General features: G+C 39.3%; 14 non-coding genes across 14 annotated transcripts; 8 read left to right on the forward strand and 6 right to left on the reverse strand.

Moving 5' to 3' along the window:
- Positions 1–902: 902 nt before the first annotated feature.
- On the forward strand, positions 903–974 carry TRNAQ-UUG (transfer RNA glutamine (anticodon UUG)). Its single transcript has one exon. It is a non-coding gene; the product is annotated as a tRNA-Gln (tRNA).
- An 879-nt stretch (positions 975–1,853) lies between these two features.
- On the reverse strand, positions 1,854–1,925 carry TRNAQ-CUG (transfer RNA glutamine (anticodon CUG)). Its single transcript has one exon. It is a non-coding gene; the product is annotated as a tRNA-Gln (tRNA).
- A 259-nt stretch (positions 1,926–2,184) lies between these two features.
- TRNAQ-UUG (transfer RNA glutamine (anticodon UUG)) lies at positions 2,185–2,256 on the forward strand. The gene has a single exon. It is a non-coding gene; the product is annotated as a tRNA-Gln (tRNA).
- A 913-nt stretch (positions 2,257–3,169) lies between these two features.
- On the reverse strand, positions 3,170–3,241 carry TRNAQ-CUG (transfer RNA glutamine (anticodon CUG)). The gene has a single exon. It is a non-coding gene; the product is annotated as a tRNA-Gln (tRNA).
- A 2,356-nt stretch (positions 3,242–5,597) lies between these two features.
- On the forward strand, positions 5,598–5,669 carry TRNAQ-UUG (transfer RNA glutamine (anticodon UUG)). Its single transcript has one exon. It is a non-coding gene; the product is annotated as a tRNA-Gln (tRNA).
- Positions 5,670–6,832: 1,163 nt separating this feature from the next.
- TRNAQ-UUG (transfer RNA glutamine (anticodon UUG)) lies at positions 6,833–6,904 on the forward strand. Its single transcript has one exon. It is a non-coding gene; the product is annotated as a tRNA-Gln (tRNA).
- Positions 6,905–7,804: 900 nt separating this feature from the next.
- TRNAQ-CUG (transfer RNA glutamine (anticodon CUG)) lies at positions 7,805–7,876 on the reverse strand. The gene has a single exon. It is a non-coding gene; the product is annotated as a tRNA-Gln (tRNA).
- A 2,250-nt stretch (positions 7,877–10,126) lies between these two features.
- TRNAQ-UUG (transfer RNA glutamine (anticodon UUG)) lies at positions 10,127–10,198 on the forward strand. Its single transcript has one exon. It is a non-coding gene; the product is annotated as a tRNA-Gln (tRNA).
- An 879-nt stretch (positions 10,199–11,077) lies between these two features.
- Positions 11,078–11,149, reverse strand: TRNAQ-CUG (transfer RNA glutamine (anticodon CUG)). Its single transcript has one exon. It is a non-coding gene; the product is annotated as a tRNA-Gln (tRNA).
- A 259-nt stretch (positions 11,150–11,408) lies between these two features.
- Positions 11,409–11,480, forward strand: TRNAQ-UUG (transfer RNA glutamine (anticodon UUG)). Its single transcript has one exon. It is a non-coding gene; the product is annotated as a tRNA-Gln (tRNA).
- Positions 11,481–12,393: 913 nt separating this feature from the next.
- On the reverse strand, positions 12,394–12,465 carry TRNAQ-CUG (transfer RNA glutamine (anticodon CUG)). The gene has a single exon. It is a non-coding gene; the product is annotated as a tRNA-Gln (tRNA).
- Positions 12,466–14,821: 2,356 nt separating this feature from the next.
- On the forward strand, positions 14,822–14,893 carry TRNAQ-UUG (transfer RNA glutamine (anticodon UUG)). Its single transcript has one exon. It is a non-coding gene; the product is annotated as a tRNA-Gln (tRNA).
- Positions 14,894–16,056: 1,163 nt separating this feature from the next.
- On the forward strand, positions 16,057–16,128 carry TRNAQ-UUG (transfer RNA glutamine (anticodon UUG)). Its single transcript has one exon. It is a non-coding gene; the product is annotated as a tRNA-Gln (tRNA).
- Positions 16,129–17,028: 900 nt separating this feature from the next.
- On the reverse strand, positions 17,029–17,100 carry TRNAQ-CUG (transfer RNA glutamine (anticodon CUG)). Its single transcript has one exon. It is a non-coding gene; the product is annotated as a tRNA-Gln (tRNA).
- Positions 17,101–18,631: the final 1,531 nt, after the last annotated feature.

The following is an 18,631-nucleotide window of genomic DNA, read 5'->3' on the forward strand; positions in this document are numbered from 1 at the left end:
TTAATAGAGGGCAACACACAGGTCATAGTTCCAAACAGGGGTGCACAGTCTGCTTGCTAGCTTACATTTACAGTTCTATTTGGGATTCACCGCCTTTTCATAAACTGAGTACTCTTCCGGAGTATTTCTAATTTATGTAGGTGTTTTGGGGGTGTTACGTGCCTTTGTATGACTGCTGCAAACCACTTGATATTAGACATTGATTGGAAACGACATAAAAAATCCTGACACATATTGTAAGCGGACATTAAATGTAAATTCAGTTACATGATCATGACTCGGAAGGGGAAGTTAAAAAGTAAAAAAACACACGGTAGGAGAGAGGTTAGCTTTACATGCCATGAGGGAGGAAGAGGTCTTCCAAGCACTGTTGTGTATGTTGGTCAACCCCTCTGAAACGCAAAAGGGATGTGCACATAGAAATCAAAGCAGAGTCATCCAGAGAGACTATTTAATTCTTTTTTTTTCAAATTCTCAAAAGGAAGCTGCTATCAAATTGAACTATTCATCACAGCCACTGCTAGGAAATCTATGTGCATAAAATGACAATACACCCAAAGGAAAACAAAATATAGCTATAACATGTCAGATTACTAAATTCAGAGTCCAGCCTACTAACCATTAGACCATGGAACCTAAATACTTCCGCAAATGCTGAACTTCATTATGCCAAAACAGAGGCAGTCAGAAACAATATTTAATATTGCTTAATCATATGCCTCAAGAGGAAGAATTTGATCTACATGCTCTATAAAGCACAGAGATTGCTATAGCACAACGTCAATCGACAACATCGCTGTGTTTGTATGATATCAGTCAATTGGGACTATGAATCTGTAAAAATTGTAAATGTGCTCTATATTGCCATTTCTGATTCATCGCTCTCAGGTGCATCTTGCAAGGGTTCCATGGTGTAATGGTTAGCACTTTGGACTTTGAATCCAACGATCCGAGTTCAAGTCTCGGTGGGACCGTTATCTTGCTCTTACACTCCATTTTCTAATTTCTCAAATTACAATTCAACAGAGTTAATATTCAGAAGTTCAGTCGACTCTCTCTGCACGACATTACATTTAAATGCACTTTGGTGCCTGATACCAATACAGTGATGCAACTACATATCGTTAATGTACAATCCCTAAGGTCAATCAGAGTGGGCACCCAGATATCTCTCAGAAACATTTTCCACAGATGAATAATGTCCAACCTTAACTCTATGAAAAGAAAAATGTACACACTATGTGCAGTAGATTCTCTGCTCACTGGAACATGCAGAAACAACATTGATGTGAAAAGATTGGAAAAAGCCCTATTTTATTAACATTAAAAAATGTTATACAATTATTTTGGTGAATCATATTCACTTTCACAATCATTCCTATGTTTCAAGCAATTTGATGGTCTTATTAAATGTGTAAAAAATGTAATTCTTTGAGTTGACAAACCGTATGGAGAGCAAACTTTTTATAACTTACAAGAGTTATGAGTTCTAGAAAGTAGTGCATTTACTGATCAAGTGCCCTTGTTTAAATACTTACTTTATTTGGATCACACCTTTCTCGAAAGAAGAAATAAACTCTAAATTATCAGGAAACAATTCAACTGATTTTAGGGGCCTCCTGGGCTTTCAATGCAAATCGCTGAGATCAAAAGCCAGTTTAATAGCCATTATACCTTGGAGCTTTGGAGATATGAGAGTGGGCAGTTTCTTTGTGGCAAAAGAGAGTCATCCCCAGAAACTATTAATATTCTTTGGTCAAAGAAGACTGCCATCAAAGTGGGCTGTAAAGCAAAGCTATTGCTGTTATATATATCTGCAAATGAAAGGCAACTCTAAAAGAGAAGCAGCCCCAAGGTCCCACCGAGACTTGAACTCGGATCGCTGGATTCAGAGTCCAGAGTGCTAACCATTACACCATGGAACCCACATATTCAGTAGCATGATGCACTTCATTCTGGAAAAACAGAGCACATCAGAGAAAATATGTAATATTCCTATATCATTAGACTCCAGAGGAAGAATTTGATCCAAATGAGACCTGAAGCCAATACTTTGCGATTGCACAGCATCCAACAGCAACAGTGCTGCTTCGATATAATATCAGTAAACGGTTACTATAGGTCAGTAAAAATCTTGACTGTGCCCTATATTCTCATTGCCCTTATGAAGCTCTGCTCAACAAGGGTTCCATGGTGTAATGGTTAGCACTTTGGACTTTGAATCCAGCGATCCGAGTTCAAGTCTCGGTGGAACCTCTCTCTTGCTCTAACACACTTTGTCTCCTTGTTGTCTTAAATTATAGGCCAAAGATAGTAATATTCATAAGGTTAGTGGTGTAGGGTATTCATTTTCGCTCTCACTCTCTGGCATAACTTTTCATAAAAATCCACTTTTGTGCCTAGCACCTTAACCTTTATGCATTTTTTTTAAATGTATGAACAGTGAGGTCATTCTGAGTCGATGGGCAGATCTGCATCGGAAACATACATAAAAGATTTGAAATTTTCAAACTTAACTCAATGTTAAGAAACATGCTCAATCTGTGACCCAATGGATTCTCTTTTTACTTGAAGATGCAGCAACAACATTAATAATACCATTTTGGGAAAAGCAGCTCTATTGTATCGCCATTCTCTTTCAAAATTGTTGAAGGGTTAATCCTATGAAAAGCGACCACATTCAGAATCAATGATATTAATCAAGCGTCTTAACAGTCTTTACATGTTTGTAAAATGAAGGTATCAGTTTGAGATGAAAAATAGAACGAAGAACACACTTTTCTTAATTCACAAAAGGCCTGAGGTGTATAAATACTGTTTGTACCGACCAAGGGCCCATTCGTGAATGTACTTACTTTAGTTGGATCATACCTTTCTTCAAAGAAGACATCCACAATAAACGATAAGGGAAAGGTTCGACTGATGGTAAACTCTTACAGAGATTTGAATGCAAATTATTGGATTCAACCTCCAGGGTGCTACCATTACACCATGGGTCTTTCACACCACATAAAGTGGTGGGTTTCATTGTGGCTAAAGAGCGTCATCCATGGAAAATCTTTCTTTTTTCAAATGCACCCAGGGAATAATGCTATGAAAGTGGGCGACACAGCAGCGTCATTGCTATTAAAACAAGACACTGGGAGGAAAACAAACACAGTAATTCCCAAGGTCCCACCGAGATTTGAACTCGGATCGCTGGATTCAGAGTCCAGAGTGCTAACCATTACACCATGGAACCTACATACTTAGTGACATGATGAACGGCATTGTAGCAAAAAAAGAGCCTTTTAGAGAATGTATGCAATATTCTTTTATCTTATGCCTCCAGAGGAAGAATCCTATCCAAATGAGCTGTAAAGCAAAGAGTTTGCTATTACGCAACAACCAACTAAACAGTTCCACATTTGCATAATATCCGTGGGCTAGGAATATGAGTTTGTTAAAATGATGCATGAGATCTCGATTCTCATTTCTGTTACAACTCTGTCAGGTTGCACCAGCAAGGGGCCCATGGTGTAATGGTTAGCAAACAACATTACTGAAGGGCCCCTCGGCCAGCCAGAAAGCCAAAATGGAGAGAACGGGCATGAACTGGTTGTGAATGAGCTTCAAAATGCGTTCACAGGTAATTGAACTGGTGATCTCCTCAGTTTATACACCTGGAACTCCTGTCAATAGCAACAGTCGGCAGCTGGGTTGCCAGACATTTCGTCGAAAAAAATGTGTCGACAGGACAATTGGTCGAAACCATTTGGTCGAAAACCAAATGGTCGAATTGCTTTGTTTTTTATTTTCACATTTTTTTTTGGGAGGGGGTTTGGGGGGGTCCCCCCAACCCCCTTTTTTTCTAAAAACCCCTTTTTTTCCCTAAACTACAACCTAAAAAATATATATATAAATAAATAAAAAAATCGTCCATTTGGCTTTCGACCAAATTACGTCGACCAAATGTCTTTCGACGAAATGTCCGGACAGCGGCAGCTGGTCTGTGTCAGTAATGGCAATTTGATTTTGCCATTTTCACAACTCCCTAATAAATGAACAAAATGTTCCATTTGTAGGCACAGTTACATGCTATGGTATGTATACCATGCTTAATAACCACCATAGGAGGCTCAGAGCACCATCCGCATTCTTACATACAAAACATGTAAGGAAATAATCAGATCTTTTGCTCTGCAGGAGTCAGGCTTCTTTAAAGCCTGACAAAGTGGCAGAGTGCCATTGTAAACTGAGGCATGATGAAACCATGCCCAAGAACCCAGGCAGGTTAAACCCTTCCACTCATGCCCCGAATGGCCACGAACGGCCAAGTTCTATAGACAGGGCAGCTGGCATGGATTATGGACACTTTTAACATAGGGTGGTTTTTCAACCTTATCTCCTCTGGGAGCAAAGCGCTGGACAGGGTTTCCTGTACGTTTTTGAGGTTCGCAGGGATCTATGTGTGGATGTTTCTTGGTGTGAAAAGCATGACACCTTTTGGGGTGACACCAGGCTCTTCTGGAGTTAATTTGCATAATCTCTACTTTCTATTTTATGTGACATGGGCTGCGGTTACATTGTTCTATTAATAGAGGGCAACACACAGGTCATAGTTCCAGACAGGGGTGCACAGTCTGCTTGCTAGCTTACATTTACAGTTCTATTTGGGATTCACCGCCTTTTCATAAACTGAGTACTCTTCCGGAGTATTTCTAACTTATGTAGGTGTTTTGGGGGTGTTACGTGCCTTTGTATGACTGCTGCAAACCACTTGATATTAGACATTGATTGGAAACGACATAAAAAATCCTGACACATATTGTAAGCGGACATAAAATGACCTATATTAGCTAATATAAGTAAACAGACATCACTCCCCCCTCCCCACAAAAAGGGATGTATGCGTACACAAAAAATAAAAATGAAAAACAAGCAACTACTGCAGTTAAAATCTAAAAATGTAAATTCAGTTACATGATCATGACTCGGAAGGGGAAGTTAAAAAGTAAAAAAACACACGGTAGGAGAGAGGTTAGCTTTACATGCCATGAGGGAGGAAGAGGTCTTCCAAGCACTGTTGTGTATGTTGGTCAATCCCTCTGAAACGCAAAAGGGATGTGCACATAGAAATCAAAGCAGAGTCATCCAGAGAGACTATTTAATTCTTTTTTTTTCAAATTCTCAAAAGGAAGCTGCTATCAAATTGAACTATTCATCACAGCCACTGCTAGGAAATCTATGTGCATAAAATGACAATACACCCAAAGGAAAACAAAATATAGCTATAACATGTCAGATTACTAAATTCAGAGTCCAGCCTACTAACCATTAGACCATGGAACCTAAATACTTCCGCAAATGCTGAACTTCATTATGCCAAAACAGAGGCAGTCAGAAACAATATTTAATATTGCTTAATCATATGCCTCAAGAGGAAGAATTTGATCTACATGCTCTATAAAGCACAGAGATTGCTATAGCACAACGTCAATCGACAACATCGCTGTGTTTGTATGATATCAGTCAATTGGGACTATGAATCTGTAAAAATTGTAAATGTGCTCTATATTGCCATTTCTGATTCAACGCTCTCAGGTGCATCTTGCAATGGTTCCATGGTGTAATGGTTAGCACTTTGGACTTTGAATCCAACGATCCGAGTTCAAGTCTCGGTGGGACCGTTATCTTGCTCTTACACTCCATTTTCTAATTTCTCAAATTACAATTCAACAGAGTTAATATTCAGAAGTTCAGTCGACTCTCTCTGCACGACATTACATTTAAATGCACTTTGGTGCCTGATACCAATACAGTGATGCAACTACATATCGTTAATGTACAATCCCTAAGGTCAATCAGAGTGGGCACCCAGATATCTCTCAGAAACATTTTCCACAGATGAATAATGTCCAACCTTAACTCTATGAAAAGAAAAATGTACACACTATGTGCAGTAGATTCTCTGCTCACTGGAACATGCAGAAACAACATTGATGTGAAAAGATTGGAAAAAGCCCTATTTTATTAACATTAAAAAATGTTATACAATTATTTTGGTGAATCATATTCACTTTCACAATCATTCCTATGTTTCAAGCAATTTGATGGTCTTATTAAATGTGTAAAAAATGTAATTCTTTGAGTTGACAAACTGTATGGAGAGCAAACTTTTTATAACTTACAAGAGTTATGAGTTCTAGAAAGTAGTGCATTTACTGATCAAGTGCCCTTGTTTAAATGTACTTACTTTATTTGGATCACACCTTTCTCGAAAGAAGAAATAAACTCTAAATTATCAGGAAACAATTCAACTGATTTTAGGGGCCTCCTGGGCTTTCAATGCAAATCGCTGAGATCAAAAGCCAGTTTAATAGCCATTATACCTTGGAGCTTTGGAGATATGAGAGTGGGCAGTTTCTTTGTGGCAAAAGAGAGTTATCCCCAGAAACTATTAATATTCTTTGGTCAAAGAAGACTGCCATCAAAGTGGGCTGTAAAGCAAAGCTATTGCTGTTATATCTATCTGCAAATGAAAGGCAACTCTAAAAGAGAAGCAGCCCCAAGGTCCCATTACACCATGGAACCCACATATTCAGTAGCATGATGCACTTCATTCTGGAAAAACAGAGCACATCAGAGAAAATATGTAATATTCCTATATCATTAGACTCCAGAGGAAGAATTTGATCCAAATGAGACATGAAGCCAATACTTTGCGATTGCACAGCATCCAACAGCAACAGTGCTGCTTCGATATAATATCAGTAAACGGTTACTATAGGTCAGTAAAAATCTTGACTGTGCCCTATATTCTCATTGCCCTTATGAAGCTCTGCTCAACAAGGGTTCCATGGTGTAATGGTTAGCACTTTGGACTTTGAATCCAGCGATCCGAGTTCAAGTCTCGGTGGAACCTCTCTCTTGCTCTAACACACTTTGTCTCCTTGTTGTCTTAAATTATAGGCCAAAGATAGTAATATTCATAAGGTTAATGGTGTAGGGTATTAATTTTCGCTCTCACTCTCTGGCATAACTTTTCATAAAAATCCACTTTTGTGCCTTTATGCATTTTTTTTAAATGTATGAACAGTGAGGTCATTCTGAGTCGATGGGCAGATCTGCATCGGAAACATACATAAAAGATTTGAAATTTTCAAACTTAACTCAATGTTAAGAAACATGCTCAATCTGTGACCCAATGGATTCTCTTTTTACTTGAAGATGCAGCAACAACATTAATAATACCATTTTGGGAAAAGCAGCTCTATTGTATCGCCATTCTCTTTCAAAATTGTTAAAGGGTTAATCCTATGAAAAGCGACCACATTCAGAATCAATGATATTAATCAAGCGTCTTAACAGTCTTTACATGTTTGTAAAATGAAGGTATCAGTTTGAGATGAAAAATAGAACGAAGAACACACTTTTCTTAATTCACAAAAGGCCTGAGGTGTATAAATACTGTTTGTACCGACCAAGGGCCCATTCGTGAATGTACTTACTTTAGTTGGATCATACCTTTCTTCAAAGAAGACATCCACAATAAACGATAAGGGAAAGGTTCGACTGATGGTAAACTCTTACAGAGATTTGAATGCAAATTATTGGATTCAACCTCCAGGGTGCTACCATTACACCATGAGTCTTTCACACCACAGAAAGTGGTGGGTTTCATTGTGGCTAAAGAGCGTCATCCATGGAAAATCTTTCATTTTTCAAATGCACCCAGGGAATAATGCTATGAAAGTGGGCGACACAGCAGCGTCATTGCTATTAAAACAAGACACTGGGAGGAAAACAAACACAGTAATTCCCAAGGTCCCACCGAGATTTGAACTCGGATCGCTGGATTCAGAGTCCAGAGTGCTAACCATTACACCATGGAACCTACATACTTAGTGACATGATGAACGTCATTGCAGCAAAAAAAGAGCCTTTTAGAGAATGTATGCAATATTCTTTTATCTTATGCCTCCAGAGGAAGAATCCTATCCAAATGAGCTGTAAAGCAAAGAGTTTGCTATTGCGCAACAACCAACTAAACAGTTCCACATTTGCATAATATCCGTGGGCTAGGAATATGAGTTTGTTAAAATGATGCATGAGATCTCGATTCTCATTTCTGTTACAACTCTGTCAGGTTGCACCAGCAAGGGGCCCATGGTGTAATGGTTAGCAAAGAACATTACTGAAGGGCCCCTCGGCCAGCCAGAAAGCCAAAATGGAGAGAACGGGCATGAACTGGTTGTGAATGAGCTTCAAAATGCGTTCACAGGTAATTGAACTGGTGATCTCCTCAGTTTATACACCTGGAACTCCTGTCAATAGCAACAGTCGGCAGCTGGGTTGCCAGACATTTCGTCGAAAAAAATTTGTCGACAGGACAATTGGTCGAAACCATTTGGTCGAAAACCAAATGGTCGAATTGCTTTGTTTTTTATTTTCAAATTTTTTTGGGGGGGGGGGTTTGGGGGGGTCCCCCCAACCCCCTTTTTTTCTAAAAACCCCTTTTTTTCCCTAAACTACAACCTAAAAAATATATATATAAATAAATTAAAAAATCGACCATTTGGCTTTCGACCAAATTACGTCGACCAAATGTCTTTCGACGAAATGTCTTTCGACGAAATGTCCGGACAGCGGCAGCTGGTCTGTGTCAGTAATGGCAATTTGATTTTGCCATTTTCACAACTCCCTAATAAATGAACAAAATGTTCCATTTGTAGGCACAGTTACATGCTATGGTATGTATGCCATGCTTAATAACCACCATAGGAGGCTCAGAGCACCATCCGCATTCTTACATACAAAACATGTAAGGAAATAATCAGATCTTTTGCTCTGCAGGAGTCAGGCTTCTTTAAAGCCTGACAAAGTGGCAGAGTGCCATTGTAAACTGAGGCATGATGAAACCATGCCCAAGAACCCAGGCAGGTTAAACCCTTCCACTCATGCCCTGAATGGCCACGAACAGCCAGGTTCTATAGACAGGGCAGCTGGCATGGATTATGGACACTTTTAACATAGGGTGGTTTTTCAACCTTATCTCCTCTGGGAGCAAAGCGCTGGACAGGGTTTCCTGTACGTTTTTGAGGTTCGCAGGGATCTATGTGTGGATGTTTCTTGGTGTGAAAAGCATGACACCTTTTGGGGTGACACCAGGCTCTTCTGGGAGTTAATTTGCATAATCTCTACTTTCTATTTTATGTGACATGGGCTGCAGTTACATTGTTCTGTTAATAGAGGGCAACACACAGGTCATAGTTCCAAACAGGGGTGCACAGTCTGCTTGCTAGCTTACATTTACAGTTCTATTTGGGATTCACCGCCTTTTCATAAACTGAGTACTCTTCCGGAGTATTTCTAATTTATGTAGGTGTTTTGGGGGTGTTACGTGCCTTTGTATGACTGCTGCAAACCACTTGATATTAGACATTGATTGGAAACGACATAAAAAATCCTGACACATATTGTAAGCGGACATTAAATGTAAATTCAGTTACATGATCATGACTCGGAAGGGGAAGTTAAAAAGTAAAAAAACACACGGTAGGAGAGAGGTTAGCTTTACATGCCATGAGGGAGGAAGAGGTCTTCCAAGCACTGTTGTGTATGTTGGTCAACCCCTCTGAAACGCAAAAGGGATGTGCACATAGAAATCAAAGCAGAGTCATCCAGAGAGACTATTTAATTCTTTTTTTTTCAAATTCTCAAAAGGAAGCTGCTATCAAATTGAACTATTCATCACAGCCACTGCTAGGAAATCTATGTGCATAAAATGACAATACACCCAAAGGAAAACAAAATATAGCTATAACATGTCAGATTACTAAATTCAGAGTCCAGCCTACTAACCATTAGACCATGGAACCTAAATACTTCCGCAAATGCTGAACTTCATTATGCCAAAACAGAGGCAGTCAGAAACAATATTTAATATTGCTTAATCATATGCCTCAAGAGGAAGAATTTGATCTACATGCTCTATAAAGCACAGAGATTGCTATAGCACAACGTCAATCGACAACATCGCTGTGTTTGTATGATATCAGTCAATTGGGACTATGAATCTGTAAAAATTGTAAATGTGCTCTATATTGCCATTTCTGATTCATCGCTCTCAGGTGCATCTTGCAAGGGTTCCATGGTGTAATGGTTAGCACTTTGGACTTTGAATCCAACGATCCGAGTTCAAGTCTCGGTGGGACCGTTATCTTGCTCTTACACTCCATTTTCTAATTTCTCAAATTACAATTCAACAGAGTTAATATTCAGAAGTTCAGTCGACTCTCTCTGCACGACATTACATTTAAATGCACTTTGGTGCCTGATACCAATACAGTGATGCAACTACATATCGTTAATGTACAATCCCTAAGGTCAATCAGAGTGGGCACCCAGATATCTCTCAGAAACATTTTCCACAGATGAATAATGTCCAACCTTAACTCTATGAAAAGAAAAATGTACACACTATGTGCAGTAGATTCTCTGCTCACTGGAACATGCAGAAACAACATTGATGTGAAAAGATTGGAAAAAGCCCTATTTTATTAACATTAAAAAATGTTATACAATTATTTTGGTGAATCATATTCACTTTCACAATCATTCCTATGTTTCAAGCAATTTGATGGTCTTATTAAATGTGTAAAAAATGTAATTCTTTGAGTTGACAAACCGTATGGAGAGCAAACTTTTTATAACTTACAAGAGTTATGAGTTCTAGAAAGTAGTGCATTTACTGATCAAGTGCCCTTGTTTAAATACTTACTTTATTTGGATCACACCTTTCTCGAAAGAAGAAATAAACTCTAAATTATCAGGAAACAATTCAACTGATTTTAGGGGCCTCCTGGGCTTTCAATGCAAATCGCTGAGATCAAAAGCCAGTTTAATAGCCATTATACCTTGGAGCTTTGGAGATATGAGAGTGGGCAGTTTCTTTGTGGCAAAAGAGAGTCATCCCCAGAAACTATTAATATTCTTTGGTCAAAGAAGACTGCCATCAAAGTGGGCTGTAAAGCAAAGCTATTGCTGTTATATATATCTGCAAATGAAAGGCAACTCTAAAAGAGAAGCAGCCCCAAGGTCCCACCGAGACTTGAACTCGGATCGCTGGATTCAGAGTCCAGAGTGCTAACCATTACACCATGGAACCCACATATTCAGTAGCATGATGCACTTCATTCTGGAAAAACAGAGCACATCAGAGAAAATATGTAATATTCCTATATCATTAGACTCCAGAGGAAGAATTTGATCCAAATGAGACCTGAAGCCAATACTTTGCGATTGCACAGCATCCAACAGCAACAGTGCTGCTTCGATATAATATCAGTAAACGGTTACTATAGGTCAGTAAAAATCTTGACTGTGCCCTATATTCTCATTGCCCTTATGAAGCTCTGCTCAACAAGGGTTCCATGGTGTAATGGTTAGCACTTTGGACTTTGAATCCAGCGATCCGAGTTCAAGTCTCGGTGGAACCTCTCTCTTGCTCTAACACACTTTGTCTCCTTGTTGTCTTAAATTATAGGCCAAAGATAGTAATATTCATAAGGTTAGTGGTGTAGGGTATTCATTTTCGCTCTCACTCTCTGGCATAACTTTTCATAAAAATCCACTTTTGTGCCTAGCACCTTAACCTTTATGCATTTTTTTTAAATGTATGAACAGTGAGGTCATTCTGAGTCGATGGGCAGATCTGCATCGGAAACATACATAAAAGATTTGAAATTTTCAAACTTAACTCAATGTTAAGAAACATGCTCAATCTGTGACCCAATGGATTCTCTTTTTACTTGAAGATGCAGCAACAACATTAATAATACCATTTTGGGAAAAGCAGCTCTATTGTATCGCCATTCTCTTTCAAAATTGTTGAAGGGTTAATCCTATGAAAAGCGACCACATTCAGAATCAATGATATTAATCAAGCGTCTTAACAGTCTTTACATGTTTGTAAAATGAAGGTATCAGTTTGAGATGAAAAATAGAACGAAGAACACACTTTTCTTAATTCACAAAAGGCCTGAGGTGTATAAATACTGTTTGTACCGACCAAGGGCCCATTCGTGAATGTACTTACTTTAGTTGGATCATACCTTTCTTCAAAGAAGACATCCACAATAAACGATAAGGGAAAGGTTCGACTGATGGTAAACTCTTACAGAGATTTGAATGCAAATTATTGGATTCAACCTCCAGGGTGCTACCATTACACCATGGGTCTTTCACACCACATAAAGTGGTGGGTTTCATTGTGGCTAAAGAGCGTCATCCATGGAAAATCTTTCTTTTTTCAAATGCACCCAGGGAATAATGCTATGAAAGTGGGCGACACAGCAGCGTCATTGCTATTAAAACAAGACACTGGGAGGAAAACAAACACAGTAATTCCCAAGGTCCCACCGAGATTTGAACTCGGATCGCTGGATTCAGAGTCCAGAGTGCTAACCATTACACCATGGAACCTACATACTTAGTGACATGATGAACGGCATTGCAGCAAAAAAAGAGCCTTTTAGAGAATGTATGCAATATTCTTTTATCTTATGCCTCCAGAGGAAGAATCCTATCCAAATGAGCTGTAAAGCAAAGAGTTTGCTATTGCGCAACAACCAACTAAACAGTTCCACATTTGCATAATATCCGTGGGCTAGGAATATGAGTTTGTTAAAATGATGCATGAGATCTCGATTCTCATTTCTGTTACAACTCTGTCAGGTTGCACCAGCAAGGGGCCCATGGTGTAATGGTTAGCAAACAACATTACTGAAGGGCCCCTCGGCCAGCCAGAAAGCCAAAATGGAGAGAACGGGCATGAACTGGTTGTGAATGAGCTTCAAAATGCGTTCACAGGTAATTGAACTGGTGATCTCCTCAGTTTATACACCTGGAACTCCTGTCAATAGCAACAGTCGGCAGCTGGGTTGCCAGACATTTCGTCGAAAAAAATGTGTCGACAGGACAATTGGTCGAAACCATTTGGTCGAAAACCAAATGGTCGAATTGCTTTGTTTTTTATTTTCACATTTTTTTTTGGGAGGAGGTTTGGGGGGGTCCCCCCAACCCCCTTTTTTTCTAAAAACCCCTTTTTTTCCCTAAACTACAACCTAAAAAATATATATATAAATAAATAAAAAAATCGTCCATTTGGCTTTCGACCAAATTACGTCGACCAAATGTCTTTCGACGAAATGTCCGGACAGCGGCAGCTGGTCTGTGTCAGTAATGGCAATTTGATTTTGCCATTTTCACAACTCCCTAATAAATGAACAAAATGTTCCATTTGTAGGCACAGTTACATGCTATGGTATGTATACCATGCTTAATAACCACCATAGGAGGCTCAGAGCACCATCCGCATTCTTACATACAAAACATGTAAGGAAATAATCAGATCTTTTGCTCTGCAGGAGTCAGGCTTCTTTAAAGCCTGACAAAGTGGCAGAGTGCCATTGTAAACTGAGGCATGATGAAACCATGCCCAAGAACCCAGGCAGGTTAAACCCTTCCACTCATGCCCCGAATGGCCACGAACGGCCAAGTTCTATAGACAGGGCAGCTGGCATGGATTATGGACACTTTTAACATAGGGTGGTTTTTCAACCTTATCTCCTCTGGGAGCAAAGCGCTGGACAGGGTTTCCTGTACGTTTTTGAGGTTCGCAGGGATCTATGTGTGGATGTTTCTTGGTGTGAAAAGCATGACACCTTTTGGGGTGACACCAGGCTCTTCTGGAGTTAATTTGCATAATCTCTACTTTCTATTTTATGTGACATGGGCTGCGGTTACATTGTTCTGTTAATAGAGGGCAACACACAGGTCATAGTTCCAGACAGGGGTGCACAGTCTGCTTGCTAGCTTACATTTACAGTTCTATTTGGGATTCACCGCCTTTTCATAAACTGAGTACTCTTCCGGAGTATTTCTAACTTATGTAGGTGTTTTGGGGGTGTTACGTGCCTTTGTATGACTGCTGCAAACCACTTGATATTAGACATTGATTGGAAACGACATAAAAAATCCTGACACATATTGTAAGCGGACATAAAATGACCTATATTAGCTAATATAAGTAAACAGACATCACTCCCCCCTCCCCACAAAAAGGGATGTATGCGTACACAAAAAATAAAAATGAAAAACAAGCAACTACTGCAGTTAAAATCTAAAAATGTAAATTCAGTTACATGATCATGACTCGGAAGGGGAAGTTAAAAAGTAAAAAAACACACGGTAGGAGAGAGGTTAGCTTTACATGCCATGAGGGAGGAAGAGGTCTTCCAAGCACTGTTGTGTATGTTGGTCAATCCCTCTGAAACGCAAAAGGGATGTGCACATAGAAATCAAAGCAGAGTCATCCAGAGAGACTATTTAATTCTTTTTTTTTCAAATTCTCAAAAGGAAGCTGCTATCAAATTGAACTATTCATCACAGCCACTGCTAGGAAATCTATGTGCATAAAATGACAATACACCCAAAGGAAAACAAAATATAGCTATAACATGTCAGATTACTAAATTCAGAGTCCAGCCTACTAACCATTAGACCATGGAACCTAAATACTTCCGCAAATGCTGAACTTCATTATGCCAAAACAGAGGCAGTCAGAAACAATATTTAATATTGCTTAATCATATGCCTCAAGAGGAAGAATTTGATCTACATGCTCTATAAAGCACAGAGATTGCTATAGCACAACGTCAATCGACAACATCGCTGTGTTTGTATGATATCAGTCAATTGGGACTATGAATCTGTAAAAATTGTAAATGTGCTCTATATTGCCATTTCTGATTCAACGCTCTCAGGTGCATCTTGCAAGGGTTCCATGGTGTAATGGTTAGCACTTTGGACTTTGAATCCAACGATCCGAGTTCAAGTCTCGGTGGGACCGTTATCTTGCTCTTACACTCCATTTTCTAATTTCTCAAATTACAATTCAACAGAGTTAATATTCAGAAGTTCAGTCGACTCTCTCTGCACGACATTACATTTAAATGCACTTTGGTGCCTGATACCAATACAGTGATGCAACTACATATCGTTAATGTACAATCCCTAAGGTCAATCAGAGTGGGCACCCAGATATCTCTCAGAAACATTTTCCACAGATGAATAATGTCCAACCTTAACTCTATGAAAAGAAAAATGTACACACTATGTGCAGTAGATTCTCTGCTCACTGGAACATGCAGAAACAACATTGATGTGAAAAGATTGGAAAAAGCCCTATTTTATTAACATTAAAAAATGTTATACAATTATTTTGGTGAATCATATTCACTTTCACAATCATTCCTATGTTTCAAGCAATTTGATGGTCTTATTAAATGTGTAAAAAATGTAATTCTTTGAGTTGACAAACTGTATGGAGAGCAAACTTTTTATAACTTACAAGAGTTATGAGTTCTAGAAAGTAGTGCATTTACTGATCAAGTGCCCTTGTTTAAATGTACTTACTTTATTTGGATCACACCTTTCTCGAAAGAAGAAATAAACTCTAAATTATCAGGAAACAATTCAACTGATTTTAGGGGCCTCCTGGGCTTTCAATGCAAATCGCTGAGATCAAAAGCCAGTTTAATAGCCATTATACCTTGGAGCTTTGGAGATATGAGAGTGGGCAGTTTCTTTGTGGCAAAAGAGAGTTATCCCCAGAAACTATTAATATTCTTTGGTCAAAGAAGACTGCCATCAAAGTGGGCTGTAAAGCAAAGCTATTGCTGTTATATCTATCTGCAAATGAAAGGCAACTCTAAAAGAGAAGCAGCCCCAAGGTCCCATTACACCATGGAACCCACATATTCAGTAGCATGATGCACTTCATTCTGGAAAAACAGAGCACATCAGAGAAAATATGTAATATTCCTATATCATTAGACTCCAGAGGAAGAATTTGATCCAAATGAGACATGAAGCCAATACTTTGCGATTGCACAGCATCCAACAGCAACAGTGCTGCTTCGATATAATATCAGTAAACGGTTACTATAGGTCAGTAAAAATCTTGACTGTGCCCTATATTCTCATTGCCCTTATGAAGCTCTGCTCAACAAGGGTTCCATGGTGTAATGGTTAGCACTTTGGACTTTGAATCCAGCGATCCGAGTTCAAGTCTCGGTGGAACCTCTCTCTTGCTCTAACACACTTTGTCTCCTTGTTGTCTTAAATTATAGGCCAAAGATAGTAATATTCATAAGGTTAATGGTGTAGGGTATTAATTTTCGCTCTCACTCTCTGGCATAACTTTTCATAAAAATCCACTTTTGTGCCTTTATGCATTTTTTTTAAATGTATGAACAGTGAGGTCATTCTGAGTCGATGGGCAGATCTGCATCGGAAACATACATAAAAGATTTGAAATTTTCAAACTTAACTCAATGTTAAGAAACATGCTCAATCTGTGACCCAATGGATTCTCTTTTTACTTGAAGATGCAGCAACAACATTAATAATACCATTTTGGGAAAAGCAGCTCTATTGTATCGCCATTCTCTTTCAAAATTGTTAAAGGGTTAATCCTATGAAAAGCGACCACATTCAGAATCAATGATATTAATCAAGCGTCTTAACAGTCTTTACATGTTTGTAAAATGAAGGTATCAGTTTGAGATGAAAAATAGAACGAAGAACACACTTTTCTTAATTCACAAAAGGCCTGAGGTGTATAAATACTGTTTGTACCGACCAAGGGCCCATTCGTGAATGTACTTACTTTAGTTGGATCATACCTTTCTTCAAAGAAGACATCCACAATAAACGATAAGGGAAAGGTTCGACTGATGGTAAACTCTTACAGAGATTTGAATGCAAATTATTGGATTCAACCTCCAGGGTGCTACCATTACACCATGAGTCTTTCACACCACAGAAAGTGGTGGGTTTCATTGTGGCTAAAGAGCGTCATCCATGGAAAATCTTTCTTTTTTCAAATGCACCCAGGGAATAATGCTATGAAAGTGGGCGACACAGCAGCGTCATTGCTATTAAAACAAGACACTGGGAGGAAAACAAACACAGTAATTCCCAAGGTCCCACCGAGATTTGAACTCGGATCGCTGGATTCAGAGTCCAGAGTGCTAACCATTACACCATGGAACCTACATACTTAGTGACATGATGAACGTCATTGCAGCAAAAAAAGAGCCTTTTAGAGAATGTATGCAATATTCTTTTATCTTATGCCTCCAGAGGAAGAATCCTATCCAAATGAGCTGTAAAGCAAAGAGTTTGCTATTGCGCAACAACCAACTAAACAGTTCCACATTTGCATAATATCCGTGGGCTAGGAATATGAGTTTGTTAAAATGATGCATGAGATCTCGATTCTCATTTCTGTTACAACTCTGTCAGGTTGCACCAGCAAGGGGCCCATGGTGTAATGGTTAGCAAAGAACATTACTGAAGGGCCCCTCGGCCAGCCAGAAAGCCAAAATGGAGAGAACGGGCATGAACTGGTTGTGAATGAGCTTCAAAATGCGTTCACAGGTAATTGAACTGGTGATCTCCTCAGTTTATACACCTGGAACTCCTGTCAATAGCAACAGTCGGCAGCTGGGTTGCCAGACATTTCGTCGAAAAAAATTTGTCGACAGGACAATTGGTCGAAACCATTTGGTCGAAAACCAAATGGTCGAATTGCTTTGTTTTTTATTTTCAAATTTTTTTGGGGGGGGGGTTTGGGGGGGTCCCCCCAACCCCCTTTTTTTCTAAAAACCCCTTTTTTTCCCTAAACTACAACCTAAAAAATATATATATAAATAAATTAAAAAATCGACCATTTGGCTTTCGACCAAATTACGTCGACCAAATGTCTTTCGACGAAATGTCTTTCGACGAAATGTCCGGACAGCGGCAGCTGGTCTGTGTCAGTAATGGCAATTTGATTTTGCCATTTTCACAACTCCCTAATAAATGAACAAAATGTTCCATTTGTAGGCGCAGTTACATGCTATGGTATGTATGCCATGCTTAATAACCACCATAGGAGGCTCAGAGCACCATCCGCATTCTTACATACAAAACATGTAAGGAAATAATCAGATCTTTTGCTCTGCAGGAGTCAGGCTTCTTTAAAGCCTGACAAAGTGGCAGAGTGCCATTGTAAACTGAGGCATGATGAAACCATGCCCAAGAACCCAGGCAGGTTAAACCCTTCCACTCATGCCCTGAATGGCCACGAACAGCCAGGTTCTATAGACAGGGCAGCTGGCATGGATTATGGACACTTTTAACATAGGGTGGTTTTTCAACCTTATCTCCTCTGGGAGCAAAGCGCTGGACAGGGTTTCCTGTACGTTTTTGAGGTTCGCAGGGATCTATGTGTGGATGTTTCTTGGTGTGAAAAGCATGACACCTTTTGGGGTGACACCAGGCTCTTCTGGGAGTTAATTTGCATAATCTCTACTTTCTATTTTATGTGACATGGGCTGCAGTTACATTGTTCTGTTAATAGAGGGCAACACACAGGTCATAGTTCCAAACAGGGGTGCACAGTCTGCTTGCTAGCTTACATTTACAGTTCTATTTGGGATTCACCGCCTTTTCATAAACTGAGTACTCTTCCGGAGTATTTCTAACTTATGTAGATGTTTTGGGGGTGTTACATGCCTTTGTATGACTGCTGCAAACC

The sequence above is a fragment of the Ambystoma mexicanum genome, chromosome 5p (genome assembly GCF_040938575.1).
Source record: "Ambystoma mexicanum isolate Mex_15411 chromosome 5p, UKY_AmexF1_1, whole genome shotgun sequence".
NCBI lineage: Eukaryota > Metazoa > Chordata > Amphibia > Caudata > Ambystomatidae > Ambystoma > Ambystoma mexicanum.